The sequence below is a fragment of the Thalassophryne amazonica genome, chromosome 11, assembly GCF_902500255.1.
Source record: "Thalassophryne amazonica chromosome 11, fThaAma1.1, whole genome shotgun sequence".
In the NCBI taxonomy this organism is placed as follows: domain Eukaryota; kingdom Metazoa; phylum Chordata; class Actinopteri; order Batrachoidiformes; family Batrachoididae; genus Thalassophryne; species Thalassophryne amazonica.
Window position 1 is genome coordinate 102471271 of NC_047113.1, and position 22610 is coordinate 102493880.

The 22610-nt window shown below is 43.0% G+C and overlaps 1 long non-coding RNA gene across 1 annotated transcript; it reads right to left on the reverse strand.

The window, feature by feature from the left end:
• Nucleotides 1-12776: 12776 nt before the first annotated feature.
• On the reverse strand, nucleotides 12777-21464 carry LOC117520606. Its single transcript, XR_004563703.1, has 3 exons — nucleotides 21455-21464; nucleotides 19843-19848; nucleotides 12777-12872 (listed from the first exon to the last, which is right to left on the reverse strand). It is a non-coding gene; the product is annotated as an uncharacterized LOC117520606 (long non-coding RNA).
• Between the last annotated feature and the right edge of the window lie 1146 nt (nucleotides 21465-22610).

The window sequence follows — 22610 nt, forward strand, 5'->3', positions numbered from 1 at the left end:
TCCTGTCATCCAGGGGTGCGAAGGACCGTGGCAGTTGTCTGGCAGCGCTTCTGGTGGGCGTCTATGGAGGCCGACGTCCGGGACTACATCCAGGCCTGCACCACCTGTGCCAGGTGCAAGGCTGACCACAAGAGGTCCCAAGGGCTTCTCCAGCCACTTCCTGTGCCTCATCGCCCCTGGTCCCATATCGGCCTGGATTTCGTCACGGGCCTCCCGCCGTCCCAGGGCAACACCACCATCTTCACGATAGTGGACCGATTCTCCAAGGCGGCCCACTTCGTGGCCCTCCCGAAGCTCCCAACAGCCCAGGAGACAGCAGACCTCCTGGTCCACCACGTCGTCCGTCTGCATGGGATACCCACCAACATCGTCTCTGATCATGGTCCCCAGTTCTCCTCACATGTCTGGAGGAGCTTCTGCCGGGAACTGGGGGCCACTGTGAGCCTCTCGTCTGGGTATCACCCGCAGACCAATGGACAGGCAGAACGGGCCAATCAGGAGTTGGAGCAAGCCCTGCGCTGCGTAACATCCGCACACCCGACGGCCTGGAGTGAACATCTGGCCTGGATCGAGTATGCGCATAACAGCCAGGTGTCCTCTGCCACCGGCCTCTCCCCGTTTGAGGTGTGTTTGGGGTATCAGCCCCCATTGTTTCCTGTGGTGGAGGGAGAGGTCGGTGTGCCCTCGGTCCAGGCCCACCTGCGGAAGTGCCATCGGGTGTGGCGCTCCGCCCGTTCTGCCTTGTTGAAGGCCCGGATGAGGGCGAAGACCCATGCGGACCGCCGGCGATCCCCGGCCCCTGCTTACCAGCCCGGGCAGGAGGTGTGGCTGTCCACGAAGGACATCCCCCTCCAAGTGGACTCCCCCAAGTTGAAGGACCGTTACTGTTAAAGATTTTATATATATATATATATTTTTATCACTGTTAAACATTTGTACCTTTGTCTTCTTTCTTATGAAAATGTTATTGTGCTGTTTTGCACCAGTCTTAAGATAACCCTGAGAATGCACATATTATTCAACTTCGTTTTAGCATGCTGAGGTCAGTCTGAACTGGGAGTAAAGAACTGGAGGTTATTTTGACCGTTGTGAATTTATGGCCTTGTGATATGTGATGCTTAGTGTGAAGAACAGGACACTCTAGGCAGATGCAGAACAGATGATAAGTGCAACAGACGAACGGGATGTGCTGACCTCCATTGATAAGATTAAAGAAACTGTTTTTCCACGCAGATGCACTTATTGACGTATGTGTTTATGTTACGGGAAGAAACTTGTCTTGCGTTGTCCCCCCCACCCTTAGGACAAGTTTTATGATGTGGTTAGGGCTTCTCCAATAAAAAGAGCAGGAGCGCAGGCCAGACTTTAGTGTAGCTTTGGTGTACAGCCTGACTGCACTCCTCGCGAGATAAATTTGACTTTCTGTCTCACTGGTGGTTCTTGACTCTGTTTGTCTTGTTAAAGGTTTTAAGAATGTTTGGAGGAGAAAATACCCAACATTGACTGGGGGCTCGTCCGGGATCTCAACAATACCGGAGGTGTCCGGCGGAGGTCGCCAAGTCCAGACGTAAATCCTTGGCCAAGGTCCGATCGATTGATCGTGTCTGCAATTGTCGACCGCCGGTGGCATCGTCTGGTTGACGAGATTTTCCCGAAGAAGACAGACAGGAAGTCGAGTCAGTGAGTAGAATTTCTTTGTAACAGTACTGAGTGAGTGGTGATCAGATCACATAAACAGTTAAATTCCGCAAGCGATGATACAGAATCGTCTGTTAATGAAACACAGTTAAACTCTGTAAGGAGGTCGGACTCCTCTACGATGGCGAGGAACGCACGTAGTTAAATTCCGAAGGAGGGTGCGGACTCCTCTGTTTATATACGCGTACCGGTAGGGAATAAAAGTGTGATCACATAAACAGTTAAACTCTGGAAACGATGGCGTGGAATCGTCTGTTAATGTAAAGCAGTTAAACTCCGCGAGGAGGGCGGACTCCTCTACGGTTGCGAGGGACGCACGTAGTGAAATTCCGGAAGGAGGGTACGGACTCCTCTGTTTTAATACGAAGTAATACCGGTTTTTGAGAATAAAAGTGTGAGAGTGTAATACTTTGGACAACGTTAGTGACAACCGTGTGTGTGGAAGCGAAGGCAAGTGATTCCGCTTCCTACGGGGAGGTGAAAGGAATCAACCACACGACGGCAAATTAATTGTCACGTCCAAAGAAAGTGAAAACTTCAGATTTAGAACACCCTAGGTGTGCCCCCGTCTGAAGTCCAAATTATAACAAGGGATAATAAAAATGGGGGGTAAGACGTCTAAAAATAAGGGAAATTTATCAACTGACGACTGGAAATTCATGGAAGCAAAAAATCCAAAAGCAACTAAGAAATTGGAGACCTGGATAAATAAACATGACTTTGACGGACGACTGAACCTGACTAGTATTCAGAAGTTGAAGGAAAGGTTAGAAGAGGAACATAAAGGTGATAAGAAAAAGAAGCAGAAAATAGGGGCATATTTAGTGGCGTTTTGGGAGGAGGAAGCAGAGAACAGACAGAAGGGAGCAGAGAAGCGACGATTAGAGAAAGCAATGAAAAAGAAAGGCGTAGGTAAGGTAGAAGAAGATGTGATAATTCAGCACAGAGAACCAGAACAACCTCAACAACCACCGTCGGCTGGATCGTCGGTAACAACACAGTTATATCCTCCTCTACCAAAGGATGGTGACGTACCGCCACCACAGTATGATTTGGCAGTAAAATCTAAGGTAAAAAGTGAAAAACAAGAAAAGCCACAAACACGCAGTCAAGCAAAAGTGCCTACAGCTCCTCCCATGGAGGAACACAGTGACCAGGACGGTGCCTATCCTATGATAGAAGTACCAAATCCTCGTGCAGGCACAGCAGGACATCGACCAACCATGCTCGTATATCGAACATGGAATGCTGATGATATCAAAGCAGCAGTTGACATGATACCATCACCTCATGTTGACATTGAGGGATTCATGCAAGACATAGAAAACATTAGAAAGTCGTATCACCTAGATGGAACTGAGGTCCAACAGGTATGGATGAAAGCATGTGGCCCTAAATGGAGTCAGGTACGCGGAGATTGGAATCCTGTAGACCGGGATGGCGTACCGGTGCAACATGATGATCCAGTCTTGAAAACACGAGTGGAAGCCATGATTACACAAGCAAAAGGTGTGTTAGGACCAAAAATAAATTATACTGAAATTACCAGGACAGCTCAGAAAGAAGGAGAGCCATGGACAGAGTTTAGATGCAGATTTGAGAGTGTATTTAAGGTCCACAGTGGCATAATGCCAGGAACACCAGTGTATGAACAACAATTGAAAAACGCTCTGATCCAGCAATCCAACAAGGATATAAAAGCTTGGATACAGAAACATTGGATTGGACTGCCTACAGGCACATTGGAAGAAACACACACCCACTGTTGTCATGCAGAAGAAGTCTTAAAGCAGAAAAAGACAGGTAACAGCGACAAAGGAGTGTATGTAGCACAAGGAGATGATGAAATATATTACCAACAGGGTAACTTAAGACAGCAGAAGAAGTGGAAACGCCCCCAAAAGCCATGGCAGAACAGACAAGGTGGACAGCCACAACGTCAAGGACCATGGCAACCACAACAGCAGCGCAGACAGGGAGGGCCACCACGTGGTCCCCTGATTTGTTGGAACTGTGGAAGAGAGGGACACATGTCTAGAAATTGTTCGAATCCACCTGCTGATGGCGCAGCAGGAAGAATTCCACAACGGAATAATCCTCCACAACCACAGTATCCACAATGACTAGATTCCATAATCCATGGCACCACTTCAGACAGCGAATCTGAGTGCGATATGGATTTATGTGCCTTACTGGGAAATCCAGTACCAAAACCGGAAGTGACTTTGTTAGTAAATGGACAACCAGTGGTATTTCTTTGTGACACAGGAGCATGTAGAACCACATGTAATAACAACATACCTGTCCATAAACTAAGCAACGAAACCTTCAGGGTTCGCTCTGCAAATGGACAAACATCAGACGTCCCTATTACTAAACCTATAACCTTGGAAGATCCCTTTGGAATGGCGTGTACAATGCCATTGTTGAACATGCCACAGTGTCCCGTAAATCTGCTAGGACGAGACGGATTGACTGCATTGGGCTTGTCCATAATTGTGGAACAAGGGAAATTAGTTGTTAAGCGCACAGGTGGTGTTAACATGGTGAGAGAAGAAAGCGATGACCCCACATTCCACTATTACTATACATTTGACATTTCTGAAGAAGATGCTGCAGGATGGGGTAAAGATGTCGTTTTGCAAGCAACAGCCCTACTGAAACATCCTGAACAAAAGATGTCACCACCTGACCTGCATGTCACAATGTGGCATAAAGATCCTCCAGGTCCGGATGGTGACTATGAAAACAAATTGAAAGACATTTCACCTGTGAAGCTGACAATGACAGATTTGATTCATGATGGCAATTCAACAGCTGTCATAACAGTGACAGGTGCCACTGAAGATGTTTTAAAATTGAGATTCACAGGTATGCCATTACATGTGTCACTTTGTAAACCATATTTGACAGAATGGCAAGATTTGGGACTGATAGTCATGACAGCTTTGTCAGCCACTGATTGGAGCAGAGTTGGACCACGAACGGAGTTCAGCCCATCAACTAAATTGTATAAAGTCCCAGTTAATGTCTCATTAGTGCTGACAGCCGGAACACATATTGATGTGTCCACTTCACAATCCTGAGTGTTTCAGTTGAGTCCTGAAGAAGATGATCTTCTTTCTTCAGTACCATCAGGATTGTGGACAACAGGTCCTTCAGACGTAGGACTGATTAAAAATGCACAACCTGTAGTTATAAGACCAAAAACAGAATACAGACCATGTGTAAGACAGTATCCATTGAAACCTGATGCAATTGAAGGAATCAGGCCAGTAATAGAGGATTTGTTAACAGCAGGAGTAATAGTGCCATGCCCAGATTCACCATGTAACACACCCATATTTCCTGTAAAAAAAGGCTCCGCCCTCAGTGGGGTGGAGAATGATTCAAGATCTGCAGGCAGTAAATGCTGCTGTGATTAAACGAGCACCATGTGTTCCAGATCCACACACCTTGTTAAATTCGCTGAGACCAAATTCTAATAGTTTCTCAGTAATTGACATAAGTAATGCATTTTTCTCTGTGCCAGTACACCCAGATAGTCAATTCTGGTTTGCTTTTACCTTTAAAGGACAACGATATACATTTACCAGATTACCGCAGGGTTACGCAGAGAGTCCAACTATTTATTCTCAAGTCATGTCAGCATGTTTAGCCAATTTCGTTCCACCGGCAGATAGCCAACTATTAGTGTATGTTGATGACATTTTGATTGCCTCTGACACACGAGAAAACTGCATAACTGACACAGTAGCATTATTATGTTTCTTATTTAATAATGGCCACAAAGTGAGTAAAAACAAAGTTCAGTTGTGTAGGGATAAAGTAAAATATTTAGGACATGAATTATCAGCCACAGGGCGTACTATCCTGTCTGACAGGAAGGAAGCAATTTTATATGCTCCGAAACCACAAACTAAAAGACAGATGATGTCATTTCTTGGACTGACTAATTACTGCAGGGCATGGATTCCCTGCTATGCAGAATTGACTAGTCCACTTTCTGATTTGATGTACAAAGATGATATTTCAATGTCAACCGTGTTGGAATGGAACAAAGAAGCTGAGGAAGCTTTTGTAAAAGTAAAACAAACGTTAGTGTCATCTACAGTTTTGACACTACCAGATTATAGTAAACCATTTACTCAAACAGTGGATTGTAAAAATAATTTCATGACAAGTGTCTTAGTACAGTCACATGGTACAAAATTACGACCAGTGGCTTACTATTCTTTCAAATTGGATACAGTAGCAAGTGCATTGCCTCACTGCGTGCGAGCTGTAATTGCAGCCTCTATGGCTGTTCAAAGTAGCAGTAATGTTGTTCTATTCCATCAGCTGACATTGAAAGTTCCACATGCAGTTTCTGCACTCCTGTTGCAGACAAACATGAGCTTTTTGTCCCCAGCAAGACATCTTTCGTGCATGTCCTTGCTATTATCACAACCACACCTTACGGTAGAGCGCTGTACAACATTGAATCCATCCACATTGATACCTTTACCTGAGGATGGTGAGCCGCACAATTGTCTTGATGTAGCAACAGTCTGTATGAAAGCACGCCCAGACCTCCAGGACACACCCATCCCAAACAGTACAATTGTGTATGTGGATGGTTCTTCCAATAAAAATGATTATGGACAAACACAATCTGGATATGCTGTTGTCACAAATTCAGAAGTATTGGATTCTGCTTCATTGCCATCGTCATTTTCAGCACAAGCGGCTGAATTAGTTGCTTTAACTGCAGCTTGCTATCTGTTTAAAGGTACGGCTGTAACAATTTATACAGACAGCCAGTACGCTTTCAGCACAGTGCATGTGTTTGCAAAACTGTGGGAAGAGCGTGGAATGGTGACATCATCTGGAAAGCCGGTGACTCATGCCACTCTCCTAACTGCACTACTGAAAGCTGTGAAATTGCCTAAACAAATTGCTATATACAAATGTGCGGCTCACACCAAAGGCTCTGATATAGTTTCACAAGGAAATGATTTTGCTGACAGAGCTGCGAAGGCGGCAGCAGCAGCAGCTTCTTCTATTTTTGTTGTACAGGAAACCACTCCAGATTTGCACTTAGGTCACATACTGCTTGCTGAGATGCAACAGCAGGCACCTGAGAAAGAAAGGCAGATGTGGTTACACAAAGGAGCTACATTCGCAAATGATTTGTACTTATGACCACAAAAGAAACCCATATTGCCAAAAAATATGTTTAAATGGACAGCTATCATGAGCCATGGCGTGACGCATGTCTCATCAGGGGGTATGATATCGCAATTGCAATCTATTTTTTGTCTTTATGGGTTCGATGCATATGCAAAACAGCATTGTAGAGCATGCATGACGTGCAAAACACAACTCACAAGGCAATTTGAGACCCCAAAGAGGCAAATTTCCAACACCACAACATCCCTTTCAAGTGATTCATATGGATTATATACAGCTGAGTAAACATGAAGGAAAATAATTTTGTTTACTCATAATTGATGCGTTCTCAAAATGGGTAGAATTGTTCCCCACAAAACATGCAGATGCACTTACAGTGGATAAAGCATTGTGCAAAGACATCATTCCACAATTTGGAATACCAGAAACAGTCTATTCAGATAATGGAGCGCATTTTGTTAATACAATAGTGCAATACGTAGGAGAAGCGCTACAGATTAATCTCAAAAATCATTGTGCTTATCATCCACAAAGTGCCGGATTAGTGGAAAGGATGAATGGGACAGTAAAAAACAGACTTAGGAAGACAATGGAGGAAACAGGCAGACCATGGACACATTGTGTAGATTTGGTAAAAATGTATATAAACATAACTAGTACCATGGGGTTGACACCGTATGAAACATTGTTTGGCAGAAAATACCGATTGCCATATTATGGGCAAATTTGGGATGTACCTGAGGAAGCCAATTTGGCAGATTACATGAGGAAGATGTTAGAAAGACAACGAGGGAGAGTTTCAAACACTGATGATCCCATTTCTCCACAGGAGGACCCTAAAGTGGTACCTGGAGACTGGGTGTTGATAAGAAGCATCAAGAGAAAACACTGGCATTCACCTAAATGGGAAGGGCCCCATCAAGTACTACTCACAACACCCACAGCCTTGAAAATTGGGGAAAGAAGTACATGGATTCATTTAACTCACTGTAAGAAAGTCATTTCTGCAGACACAGACAAACAGTAAGAACAGTAGGATAAGACTAGTAATAGTGTGTGAGCTTGGTGTTAAGATCCAGGTTAGACACGAAAGCTAGCAGAAGACATTAAGAAGCCACTGTTCTGAACATAGGTGTGCTGTAGTGTGCAGAAATGGCGAAAGAAAAAAACAAAAAGAACGAGGGTTCCTGGACCCCATGGACAGTCCTTATTATGCTACTTTTCTTTTTCGGATTGGGCTTATTATTAAAAGCCATAAGTACGGGACATGACAATAAGGATCACATCCGCAGATTGCAGAGACCAAAAAGAAGTAACGAAGACCCCAGTCCGATAATAAATGCCACAGTACATAGGTGTGATAGGAACAATGCGTACCGATTTGGTGTACAAGCCTGCATTCCTAGAAATGCTTCTGTGGTCATCTCTGTACCATATAGTGCTCTTACCCATGGAACATGGGATGGTGACAGAGGGACTAATTACGGAAATAGTTTCTCATGGTATATGACCAATGATCAGCTAGATAAGAGATGGGAAACGTTGGTAGCCGATGAATGGAGTAGATGGACACCAGGATGGGCACAAACCGAGTGGGCTAAGTACCAGAGTCAAATTCTTAAAATGTATCAAACAGATGATAAGCTGTTTATAGTGGTGAATACCACAGAAAAAGGAACCATATTCCCACCTGATATAAAGGGAGACTGTTGGTTGTTCCTCCTTTGGGTATACAAACCAGGAAAAGATCCGTATTTCCATTTTTTCCTCTGTGAAACAGATAGAGTACAGCAACCAATATTGACAGAATTAAGTACGTCAAAGGGGGTGTCCATACAAGCAAAGGGGGTGTCCATACAAGGCACAAAAGACATGAAGGTAGATGACTGGTTCCTAGTAACTACAGGAATTAGCGGACAAAATAACAATTGGCTTTTAATGGCAGAACAAGCAGGACTAGCTACAAAGAAGGACTGTGTTGTATGTATGGGACCCAGACCTATATTACAGGTAATACCGGCAGCATTACCCAAAGACTGTCTGCTGACTGTAATGACACAGACATACATTGCAGCAAACAACAATTGTTCTAAGTGGGACAAGATCTATCCATTGACCAAATTGACTAAGATTAAACCTTTATTTTCAAGCAAAGTTGGGCATGCTAACCATACATGTGTAAACTTGACAGGGACAAGTAAGACTTTGGGTAGCTTAAACCACACTGCCTGGTGTAAGGATGTGGTCCATAGTACTCCCACATTCAAACCTGTCAGTAGGAGTGACGTATGGTGGTGGTGTGGCGATAACAGAATTTTTGACAGACTGCCAAGAAATGTGTCAGGTTATTGTGCATTTATATCATTATTGTTACCAGTTAAAGCCATGCCCATGACACCTGAAGAAGTCATGACATATACAGCCTCTCTCATTCCTGAAGACTGGCAGAAAGGCATAGTCAGACATAGAGTAAAACGAGATTGGAAAGGAGTGGGAGATCCAACATATATTGATGCGATAGGAGTCCCCAGAGGAGTGCCTGATGAATATAAACTGGCTGATCAGATAGCAGCTGGATTCGAATCCTCCATCTGTTGGTGGTGTTCAATTAATAAGAACGTAGACAGAATAAACTACATCCACTACAATGTGCAGAAATTAGGAAATTGGACTGAGGAAGGATTTAAGGCTGTCCATTCACAGTTAGAAGCCACGTCCCTTATGGCCTTCCAGAATCGTATTGCTCTGGATATGTTGTTGGCAGAAAAAGGAGGTGTTTGTGCCATGTTCGGAGAACAATGCTGCACATTCATTCCCAACAACACAGCTGCAGATGGCAGCCTCACTCAAGCCATCGACGGGCTGAGGACGTTGAACAGGAAGATGAAAGAGCACAGTGGAGTAAACACCGAAGGCTGGGATTGGTGGCTGGAAGGGATGGGAAAATGGAGGTCTTTGATTTCTTCACTATTAGTGTCTATAGCAGTATTTGCTGCGATTCTAACATTGTGTGGATGTTGTTGTATTCCATGTCTTCGAGGCCTTGTAAATAGAATGATAACCACAGCAATAGGTCCAGGACCAGGAGGGGGACCAGCTTCATATCCACTCCTGGGGCAAAACGACGACGAGGAGGAAGAGGGCTCTCATGACCTGTACCCAGACCAATGGAAGTATGATGACCCAGACACCGATGATGATGACAATGATGACATAACCTCTGGGGTGTAAGCCTGTAGAACATACCATGATGAACCTCTTAGTGAAAATCTCAAAAGAAGTGCTAAGCTAGGTGATGCCTACTATATGTTTAACAAGTGATAACAGGAGGGAAATGTTAAAGATTTTATATATATATATATATATATATATTTATCACTGTTAAACATTTGTACCTTTGTCTTCTTTCTTATGAAAACGTTATTGTGCTGTTTTGCACCAGTCTTAAGATAACCCTGAGAATGCACATATTATTCAACTTCGTTTTAGCATGCTGGGGTCAGTCTGAACTGGGAGTAAAGAACTGGAGGTTATTTTGACCATTGTGAATTTATGGCCTTGTGATATGTGATGCTTAGTGTGAAGAACAGGACACTCTAGGCAGATGCAGAACAGATGATAAGTGCAACAGACGAACGGGATGTGCTGACCTCCATTGATAAGATTAAAGAAACTGTTTTTCCACGCAGATGCACTTATTGACGTATGTGTTTATGTTACGGGAAGAAACTTGTCTTGCGTTGTCCCCCCCACCCTTAGGACAAGTTTTATGATGTGGTTAGGGCTTCTCCAATAAAAAGAGCAGGAGCGCAGGCCAGACTTTAGTGTAGCTTTGGTGTACAGCCTGACTGCACTCCTCGCGAGATAAATTTGACTTTCTGTCTCACTGGTGGTTCTTGACTCTGTTTGTCTTGTTAAAGGTTTTAAGAATGTTTGGAGGAGAAAATACCCAACAGTTACATTGGACCTTTCAAGGTCCTCAAAATCCTCAGTCCTGCTGCAGTGAAGCTCCAACTCCCAGCTTCACTGCGGATCCACCTGGTTTTTCATGTGTCCCGACTCAAGCCTCACCACACCTCACCCCTCTGTGCTCCCGGTCCGGCGCCGCCTCCTGCCCGGATCATTGACGGGGAGCCGGCTTGGACAGTGCGCCGGCTCCTGGACATCCGTCGAATGGGCCGGGTGTTCCAGTATTTGGTGGACTGGGAGGGGTATGGACCCGAAGAATGCTCCTGGGTGAGGAGGAGCTTCATCCTGGACCCGGCCCTCCTGGCCGATTTCTACCGCAGACACCCGGACAAGCCTGGTCGGGCGCCAGGAGGCGACCGTTGAGGGCGGGGTCCTGTTGTGTGGGCCGCCAGAAGAGGAGGTACTGCTGGCCCACCACCAAAGGGCGCCCTGCCTGAAGTGCGGGCTTCAGGCACGAGAGGGCGCTGCCGCCACGGACACAGCCGGGAGTGACAGCTGTCACTCATTAATTCCTGACAGCTGTCACACATTCTACATCATCGCACTCCATAAAACCCAGACGTCATCTCCACCTCATCGCCGAGATATCGTACTTCATCAGAGGTAATATCCTCAGCCTTTTTGTGGTATTTTCTGAATCTGTTTATTGTGAGTGTTTGCAGGTCCTTAGTTTGGGGAGGCTGTGCAAGACGGCACTTTTTTTCCTCTGAGGGATCGCTGCAACATATTGAGTGAGAGGTGGAGGTGGCATTCCCACCGTTGTTGTTACTGGGTGTTCACACACCCACACTTGACTGTCTTTGTTCTCGCCAGCAGTACCAGATCCGACAGTCGGGGACGGTGATCACCTGGGAATTCGGGACTTGGCGGCTCCAGTATTCACCAGGTTCTGTGGCGGCGGAAATCGTGTGGTTCCGGCTCTTCTCAGGACAGACGTCTTCTATCCTCGAGCCTGCCCACACGTCACCTTTGTGGATTGACTGTAATTATATTCTGAGATTGTCTGTATGTTTGTTGTGCACATTTCACAACATTAAATTGTTACTTTTTGGCTCATCTATTGGCCGTTCATTTGCGCCCCCTGTTGTGGGTCCGTGTCACTACACTTTCACAACACACACAGACACGCACTAAGGTGATTTGTCCTCATTGACACATCCTCTGACCTGCAGGTTTTCATAAACTAACTTCAGCTCTTCTTGATTTCCTGTTTTGTTTTTATCACCAACAACTTTTTTAATCCGATGAAATTCCACTTTATTGCTGATTTGACTTTTTAAATGATGTGTGAATAATTTAGGTGTAATTTTCTGCTGCAGTCTCCTGTCATTGATTTTCTGTTCTTTAGTTTCTCTCATTCCCTTCATTTCCTCTAATCTCAGTCAGTTTTCCTCAAGAGAAAGTTACTTTTCAAATGATAATTCTGCTTATTTTCATCTGAGGGCAATATGTTCCCAGCTGCCGCCATCAGGATGATTGATTGTGTTCAGAGTTTCATCAGTTCCTGCCCGTGTGGAAGTCTGTAGCTGCAGTCTAATACACAAACACTACCTGATCCAAAACCAACTGTCAACACAGAGAACTGTCTTCATCTAATTCTTCATCTGCCTCAAACGTGTCTTCGATGCAGCGTTACCCAGCTGAAGCTGCTAAAATCGCAACAAAACCAGAAAGACTTGGAAGAAAACAGAAAACCTTATGAGAATGGCAAAGGCTCAGACAATGATCAGCTCCGGGGTGATCATAGAAGGTTAAGGTTACCTTTGAGTTCTGTAACAATTAGAAGATGCTGATGTGATGTCAAGCTATGGGCCCCCGAAAGTCCCTTTGTTGAAAAAAAGTTGAAGAGGTTATAATTTGCCAAATGGAACAACATTTTGTAGACTGATCAAAGCAAGATTGTTCTTTTTGGGACTATGGGCCAAAGACAGCCAGTCAGAGGACCACCAAAAACTTAATTCCAGCCACAGTACACTGTGAAGACAGTAAAGCATGGTGGAGCAACCATCATAATATGGGGATGTTTCTTATACCTTGGTTTCAGACCAATATATTTCATACCAGGGATCATGGAGCAGTTTGAATACATAAAAATACTTGAAGAATTCATGTTGCCTAATGCTGAAGAGGAAATGCCCTTAAAATGGGTGTTTCTTTGTGGTCCTTGGTCCAGTGACACATCAGCAACAGTTTGATCAGCTAATTCTTAACCTAGACTTGTGTGTCATACATCACACTGAAAAAGTGAGGAACCTTTGGATGATTTTTGACCCCACATTGTTCTTTGACCAACACCTTAGAGATATTACGAGGGCTGCTTTCTTTCACCTGCAAAATACAATGAAGATTCATCCCATCCTGTCTATGGCTGATGCTGAGATCCTGATTCCGTTTGTCTCTTCTAGTTTTGGACAACTGCAACACTTGACTGGAAGCAGGTTTGACCACATTACACCCATTTTGGCATCTCTTCACTGTCTTCTTGTCCCTGTGAGGATGGATTTTAAGGTTCTGCTATTAACATATACAATTATTCATGGACTGGCACCTCCCTACTTAGCTGACCTAATTAAACCCTACTTACCGACCCATGCTCCCTATGCAACAACACAATTCTCAGGTGTCAAGTGTCCTCAGGAACTGCTGCAACCTGTTACCACACATTACGATTAATGGCACGTGTTGCTGGAGAATTATCAGGAACCATTACACACGGTCAAGAATAGTGTTCCGTGTTGTTGCACGCTATTGCGCGTAACAGCGCATCGTTAAGTTATGTCACGTTGTGAACGAGGTGAATTGTCTCCACAAACACACCCATATTCATCCAATTCATCAGATCACTCCAGTTTTTCAGAAGAACTTTGTGACTGCATGCGTAGTTGGGCTCTGTGCCATGGAGTGGTGCACATGCCCAATTGCGCTGTGTTTGCGCTTGTGATGGAGGGCTGTGTGTGGGGTTAATCTACTGTCTCATGTCGTTTCTCAGATCAGTTGTTGGTTTGGTTTTGTGGTATGCAGATCACATGACAGAGGGTCTATACGTTCAAATAATAATAAAAAAATACTGTCATCACTCTTTAATCTTACTCAGTCTCTTACAACGGTGTAGCCTAAATACATGAGCTTTCCAGGAGCGCAACCAATTCATTACGCAAGATCAGAGGCACGGTGCGCATTTTTTTGGGGGGCAGGTGGGACCCCGCCCCCTGTGATAAACTCATCGCCCCCTTAGACGGTGCCTGCTCCCAGACCACCAATAACCAGCAAAAATCTATTTAAGCATAAAAATTCAAAAAGAAAAAATAATATAGCACCTTCAACTGCACCACAGACTAAAACAGTTAAATGTGGTCTATTAAACATTAGGTCTCTCTCTTCTAAGTCCCTGTTGGTAAATGATATAATAATTGATCAACATATTGATTTATTCTGCCTTACAGAAACCTGGTTACAGCAGAATGAATATGTTAGTTTAAATGAGTTAACACCCCCGAGTCACACTAACTGTCAGAATGCTCGTAGCACGGGCCGGGGCGGAGGATTAGCAGCAATCTTGCCTCTACTGGTGGTTGGCTCTCACTGCGGTATTGTATCACTTCCTGTTCCGGAGCACAGCGGTGTTTTTCTGTATCTGTTAGCTGTTTAATCTGCGCAGTTAGATTGATCTAGTTATCTAGATTACGATTTGTTTCGCAGTGTAATCTTTACGTGCCTTAACTAAAGCACTCCTTCTGCTGAATCACCTCTAAATTATTCACTTTGCGTGTTTTTAGGAATCCGCTAGGTTAGCGTAGCTACTAGCTCTTAGCCGGTTTAGCATGGCGGCTTCTCCTGTCTCTCCCACACTTTTCTGCTCTGGGTGTGAAATGTTTAGTTATTCCTCAGCCTCCTTTAGCAGTAATGGTACTTGTAATAAGTGTAGCTTATTCGTAGCTTTGGAGGCCAGGCTGGGCGAATTGGAGACTCGGCTCCGCACCGTGGAAAATTCTACAGCTAGCCAGGCCCCTGTAGTCGGTGCGGACCAAGGTAGCTTAGCCGCCGTTAGTTCCCCCCTGGCAGATCCCAAGCAGGCTGACTGGGTGACTGTGAGGAGGAAGCGTAGTTCTAAACAGAAGCCCCGTGTACACCGCCAACCCGTTCACATTTCTAACCGTTTTTCCCCACTCGACGACACACCCGCCGAGGATCAAACTCTGGTTATTGGCGACTCTATTTTGAGAAATGTGAAGTTAGCGACACCAGCAACCATAGCCAATTGTCTTCCGGGGGCCAGAGCAGGCGACATTGAAGGAAATTTGAAACTGCTGGCTAAGGCTAAGCGTAAATTTGGTAAGATTGTAATTCACGTCGGCAGTAATGACACCCGGTTACGCCAATCGGAGGTCACTAAAATTAACATTAAATTGGTGTGTAACTTTGCAAAAACAATGTCGGACTCTGTAGTTTTCTCTGGGCCCCTCCCCAATCGGACCGGGAGTGACATGTTTAGCCGCCTGTTCTCCTTGAATTGCTGGCTGTCTGAGTGGTGTCCAAAAAATGAGGTGGGCTTCATAGATAATTGGCAAAGCTTCTGGGGAAAACCTGGTCTTGTTAGGAGAGACGGCATCCATCCCACTTTAGATGGAGCAGCTCTCATTTCTAGAAATCTGGCCAATTTTCTTAAATCCTCCAAACCGTGACTATCCAGGGTTGGGACCAGGAAGCAGAGTTGTAGTCTTACACACCTCTCTGCAGCTTCTCTCCCCCTGCCATCCCCTCATTACCCCATCCCCGTAGAGACGGTGCCTGCTCCCAGACCACCAACAACCAGCAAAAATCTATTTAAGCATAAAAATTCAAAAAGAAAAAATAATATAGCACCTTCAACTGCACCACAGACTAAAACAGTTAAATGTGGTCTATTAAACATTAGGTCTCTCTCTTCTAAGTCCCTGTTGGTAAATGATATAATAATTGATCAACATATTGATTTATTCTGCCTAACAGAAACCTGGTTACAGCAGGATGAATATGTTAGTTTAAATGAGTCAACACCCCCGAGTCACACTAACTGTCAGAATGCTCGTAGCACGGGCCGAGGAGGGGGATTAGCAGCAATCTTCCATTCCATCTTATTAATTAATCAAAAACCCAGACAGAGCTTTAATTCATTTGAAAGCTTGTCTCTTAGTCTTGTCCATCCAAATTGGAAGTCCCAAAAACCAGTTTTATTTGTTATTATCTATCGTCCACCTGGTCGTTACTGTGAGTTTCTCTGTGAATTTTCAGACCTTTTGTCTGACTTAGTGCTTAGCTCAGATAAGATAATTATAGTGGGCGATTTTAACATCCACACAGATGCTGAGAATGACAGCCTCAACACTGCATTTAATCTATTATTAGACTCTATTGGCTTTGCTCAAAAAGTAAATGAGTCCACCCACCACTTTAATCATATCTTAGATCTTGTTCTGACTTATGGTATGGAAATAGAAGACTTAACAGTATTCCCTGAAAACTCCCTTCTGTCTGATCATTTCTTAATAACATTTACATTTACTCTGATGGACTACCCAGCAGTGGGGAATAAGTTTCATTACACTAGAAGTCTTTCAGAAAGCGCTGTAACTAGGTTTAAGGATATGATTCCTTCTTTATGTTCTCTAATGCCATATACCAACACAGTGCAGAGTAGCTACCTAAACTCTGTAAGGGAGATAGAGTATCTCGTCAATAGTTTTACATCCTCATTGAAGACAACTTTGGATGCTGTAGCTCCTCTGAAAAAGAGAGCTTTAAATCAGAAGTGCCTGACTCCGTGGTATAACTCACAAACTCGCAGCTTAAAGCAGATAACCCGTAAGTTGGAGAGGAAATGGCGTCTCACTAATTTAGAAGATCTTCACTTAGCCTGGAAAAAGAGTCTGTTGCTCTATAAAAAAGCCCTCCGTAAAGCTAGGACATCTTTCTACTCATCACTAATTGAAGAAAATAAGAACAACCCCAGGTTTCTTTTCAGCACTGTAGCCAGGCTGACAAAGAGTCAGAGCTCTATTGAGCTGAGTATTCCATTAACTTTAACTAGTAATGACTTCATGACTTTCTTTGCTAACAAAATTTTAACTATTAGAGAAAAAATTACTCATAACCATCCCAAAGACGTATCGTTATCTTTGGCTGCTTTCAGTGATGCCGGTATTTGGTTAGACTCTTTCTCTCCGATTGTTCTGTCTGAGTTATTTTCATTAGTTACTTCATCCAAACCATCAACATGTTTATTAGACCCCATTCCTACCAGGCTGCTCAAGGAAGCCCTACCATTATTTAATGCTTCGATCTTAAATATGATCAATCTATCTTTGTTAGTTGGCCATGTACCACAGGCTTTTAAGGTGGCAGTAATTAAACCATTACTTAAAAGGCCATCACTTGACCCAGCTATCTTAGCTAATTATAGGCCAATCTCCAACCTTCCTTTTCTCTCAAAAATTCTTGAAAGGGTAGTTGTAAAACAGCTAACTGATCATCTGCAGAGGAATGGTCTATTTGAAGAGTTTCAGTCAGGTTTTAGAATTCATCATAGTACAGAAACAGCATTAGTGAAGGTTACAAATGATCTTCTTATGGCCTCGGACAGTGGACTCGTCTCTGTGCTTGTTCTGTTGGACCTCAGTGCTGCTTTTGATACTGTTGACCATAACATTTTATTACAGAGATTAGAGCATGCCATAGGTATTAAAGGCACTGCGCTGCGGTGGTTTGAATCATATTTGTCTAATAGATTACAATTTGTTCATGTAAATGGGGAATCTTCTTCACAGACTAAAGTTAATTATGGAGTTCCACAAGGTTCTGTGCTAGGACCAATTTTATTCACTTTATACATGCTTCCCTTGGGCAATATTATTAGACGGCATTGCTTAAATTTTCATTGTTACGCAGATGATACCCAGCTTTATCTATCCATGAAGCCAGAGGACACACACCAATTAGCTAAACTGCAGGATTGTCTTACAGACATAAAGACATGGATGACCTCTAATTTCCTGCTTTTAAACTCAGATAAAACTGAAGTTATTGTACTTGGCCCCACAAATCTTAGAAACATGGTGTCTAACCAGATCCTTACTCTGGATGGCATTACCCTGACCTCTAGTAATACTGTGAGAAATCTTGGAGTCATTTTTGATCAGGATATGTCATTCAAAGCGCATATTAAACAAATATGTAGGACTGCTTTTTTGCATTTATGCAATATCTCTAAAATCAGAAAGGTCTTGTCTCAGAGTGATGCTGAAAAACTAATTCATGCATTTATTTCCTCTAGGCTGGACTACTGTAATTCATTATTATCAGGTTGTCCTAAAAGTTCCCTAAAAAGCCTTCAGTTAATTCAAAATGCTGCAGCTAGAGTACTGACGGGGACTAGAAGGAGAGAGCATATCTCACCCATATTGGCCTCTCTTCATTGGCTTCCTGTTAATTCTAGAATAGAATTTAAAATTCTTCTTCTTACTTATAAGGTTTTGAATAATCAGGTCCCATCTTATCTTAGGGACCTCGTAGTACCATATCACCCCAATAGAGCGCTTCGCTCTCAGACTGCAGGCTTACTTGTAGTTCCTAGGGTTTGTAAGAGTAGAATGGGAGGCAGAGCCTTCAGCTTTCAGGCTCCTCTCCTGTGGAACCAGCTCCCAATTCAGATCAGGGAGACAGACACCCTCTCTACTTTTAAGATTAGGCTTAAAACTTTCCTTTTTGCTAAAGCTTATAGTTAGAGCTGGATCAGGTGACCCTGAACCATCCCTTAGTTATGCTGCTATAGACGTAAACTGCTGGGGGGTTCCCATGATGCACTGTTTCTTTCTCTTTTTGCTCTGTATGCACCACTCTGCATTTAATCATTAGTGATCGATCTCTGCTCCCCTCCACAGCATGTCTTTTTCCTGGTTCTCTCCCTCAGCCCCAAGCAGTCCCAGCAGAAGACTGCCCCTCCCTGAGCCTGGTTCTGCTGGAGGTTTCTTCCTGTTAAAAGGGAGTTTTTCCTTCCCACTGTAGCCAAGTGCTTGCTCACAGGGGGTTGTTTTGACCATTGGGGTTTTACATAATTATTGTATGGCCTTGCCTTACAATATAAAGCGCCTTGGGGCAACTGTTTGTTGTGATTTGGCGCTATATAAAAAAATTGATTGATTGATTGATTGATTAATATTTTTTTCTGGCGCCGGGCTTGCATCTAATTCTGCAGACCCACCTGTACATGCCAGGTTTGTCCTGGTAAATGCTATATCCCTAGCAAATAAAACTTATTGTAAATGATTTATTCATGTGCTGAAAATTGGATTTTCTCTGTGTGACTGAGAGGTGGCTGAGTGTTGTGAGTCCAGTGCTTTCACACAAAATAGCAACAATCATCCCATGACTGTTGCTATTTTAACTCCACACGGATGTTGGGATGAGGAGGCGGAATGGCCACAGTCTATAAAAGTTAGTATCAATAAATAAGGCACACATGTGCAATAACCATGCTGTCCAATCAGCACCTTGATATGCCACACTTGTTAGGTAGAATGGATTATTTTGGCAAAGAACTGCTCACTAACATAGATTTAGACAGATTTGTGAACAATATTTGAAAGAAATAGCTTTAATGTTTTAGATCTTTGAATTCAGCTCATGAAAAATTGGAGCAAAAACAAAACTGTTGCATTTATATTTTGTTTAGTGAACAATATGAATGTTGTAGATGGATTTTCTGATTTCCTGGCTGAAATTATGCTTAAATATGACCGTGTACTAATTGTTGATTTTATTGTTTTGTGTGTTGTCCTGATAAACCAATGGCAAAGGACCTTTTAAACCTCACTGACTCTTTTAATCTTACATGAACTTAATCTTAATCTTACATGAATCTACACATGAACATGGACACACACTTTATCTTGTTTTATCATGTGATTTATCTGTTCCAAACTTAAGACATTTGTGACACAGTGCTTTCTGATCACATGTCCGTATTACTGCAGGCTGCGCTGTCCTGTAATGCAGTTAAACCTGCTGCTCATCGCATCATTAACTCTTTCACCACTATTCAGTTCGCAACTTCTTAATTACAACTGTCATTCCTGAGTGTGTGTGCAGTACAGGGGAGCTTAGCTCATGGTTTCAACCCACCTACTCAACTATTTTAGATGGTGTGGCTCCATTAAAAATCACACAGTCTAAAACTCAATCTGACCCCTGGCTAAAAGACACGACTCACACTGTTAGACACGAGTGAAAAAAGGACAAACAGCAGATTTTTCAAATGCTAAGGTACTGCTGGCATCATTATCAAACAACTGTGACAAATGCTAAAAGAAAGAATGTATCTGACATCATCTTGTTAAATTGTCACAGGCCTCATGTTTTCATAGTAGAGAAGCTTGAATCTTTGACTGGACTGGGTTGCTTGACGTGAGGACGTTTCACTTCAAATTGCAGAAGCTTCCTCAGCTAAAATTCTTGCTCTGGAAGTCTGACTTCTGTCTGGAGTTTTAAACCTAACCAGACCCCTCCTACTGAGAGGCAGACTGCTATAGGCTAGTGACTAAACAATAGCTCTAATTAGCAACTATTGTGCTGTAGTTAGCACACCTAATGGCAGGACAGCTGTCCCTCTAATGATGGGATGGATGCCTTTCTGATGGCTCCCTTGATGACGTGAATGACACATTACCATGAACAAAAGACTGAAACTGCTTTGACCTGAGTACCCCATTGTAAACAAGGGATAAAGCGTGTCTCAGACCCCCTCCCTGGTTAAAGCTGGGTTTCAAACGTTTCACAAAGAATGCCTCCTTCACCCCTCTCTCAAACCATTTCTTCTCCCTGGCTAATATTTTAACTTCCTTGTCCTCAAACGTGTGGTTAGTGTCTTTAAGGTGGAGATTAACTGCAGACTGAGGTCCACTGGTGTCCTCTCTGCGGTGCTGGTATAGCCTTTTGTGTAAAGGTTGCTTCGCTTCACCTATGTAGTGTTTGTTACAGTTTTCCTGACATCTGATAGAATACACTACATTGCTCTGTTTGTAACTAGGGATCCTGTCCTTAGGATGAACTAATTTCTGTCTCAAGGTGTTAACCGGTTTAAAGTAAACTGGGAATTTGTGCTGTCTGAAGATCCTCTGTAGTTTTTCCCCTAGTCCTGCTAAATAAGGGAGAGACACTCCTCTTCTTCTTGTCTCCTGTCTATCTGTTCTCTTTGTTCTCTGGGACTTCTGCATTTTGTCCAGGGACCATCATGGGTACCCACATACTGTGAGGGCTTTCCGGACAGGTTGTTCTTTAGCCCTTTAGTTCAGTCCAGTCGAAGATTCAAGCTTCTCTACTATGGAAACCACCTGGACAACTGAGAGCCTACACAGAAACAAGCCTCATGTTTTGTTCAAGACTATTGACTCGGTTCTTAATACCCCGCAAACTGTCTGTATGGAGATGTCCCCATGTGAAATGTTTCTTCACTTTTTATTGACAAAGTCTCTTCTGTTAGGGCTCTTATCTCACCTTCTGCTTATGACCCCTCAATCTCTGTCCCCTGCTCTACTGTCTTTGACCAGTTTGAGCCTATGACTCTGTCCTTTTTACTGGAGACTGTTGGTCATTTGAAGCCCTCAGGTTCTCCAAATAATGCTGGCCCTCCTCCAGTATTTAAAAGAGGTTTTCCATGCTGCAGGACCATCTGTTCTTGCAGTTATTAATAGCAGACTGTCCTCAGGTGTGTTCCCTGAAAAATTAAAACTGTGACCTCTGATTAAAAACCTGAGCTAGATCCTGCAGTCTTTCCACCTTCAGACCTATCTCCAATCTCCATTTTCCTTCATAAATGCTTGAGAAGACAGGCCTTCAATTGACTGTAAACTTTCTGAAAGATCATAATGGGCCTGATTCACCAATATCTTCTTAGACACCTTCTTAAGCTGTCTCTAAAAAGTTTCCTAAGAAAACTGTACGTCAGATTCATCAACGTGTTCTTAATCTGCAGAATTGTTTGCAGCTGTGTCCTTAAACTGTTGAACTATTTTTCACACAGTTGTTCACAAAGTGGTGATCCTCACTCCATCTTTGCTTGTGAAAGGCTGAGCCTTTTGGGGATGGTCCTTTTAGACCCAATTATGACACTCACCGGTTTCCAATTAGGTGTTCTTTGAGCATTCATCAACTTTCCAAGTCTATGGTGCCCCATCCCAACTTTTTTGAAATGTGTTGCAGGAATCTATTTCAAAATGAGCAAATATTTGCACAAAAACAAAGAAGTCTATCAGTTTGAACATTAAATAATTTGTCTTTGTGGTGTATTCAATTGAATATAGGTTGAAGAGGATTTGCAAATCATTATATTCTGTTTTAGGAAAAAAGACGATTTCATCATGAGTTTTATGTCACATTGAGAAATCCTAATTAACAGACATACCACAGTAATTACATCATCTCCTGTTGTGTTTAAAATAAATATTTATATTTATTTACAGTGTCTGTTTTCCTGGTTGGAATGCAGATATGAATTAATTCATCTCCCAGACTTAAAAATGTAAATATTACTTTTTAATGTTATTTTATTTGTCTTAAAATAAATGTCCACGGTTCATTATCATGTTAGTCAAGAAATGATTTCATCTGAAACAACAGATAAGATATGGTTTTAATTTACAGATGAACATCAACAGTTTTTATTTTTATTTTATTTATTTATTTATTTTAACTTAAAACTATTGTAATTGCAAGGTTTCAAATGTAAGAAACATTTTTTG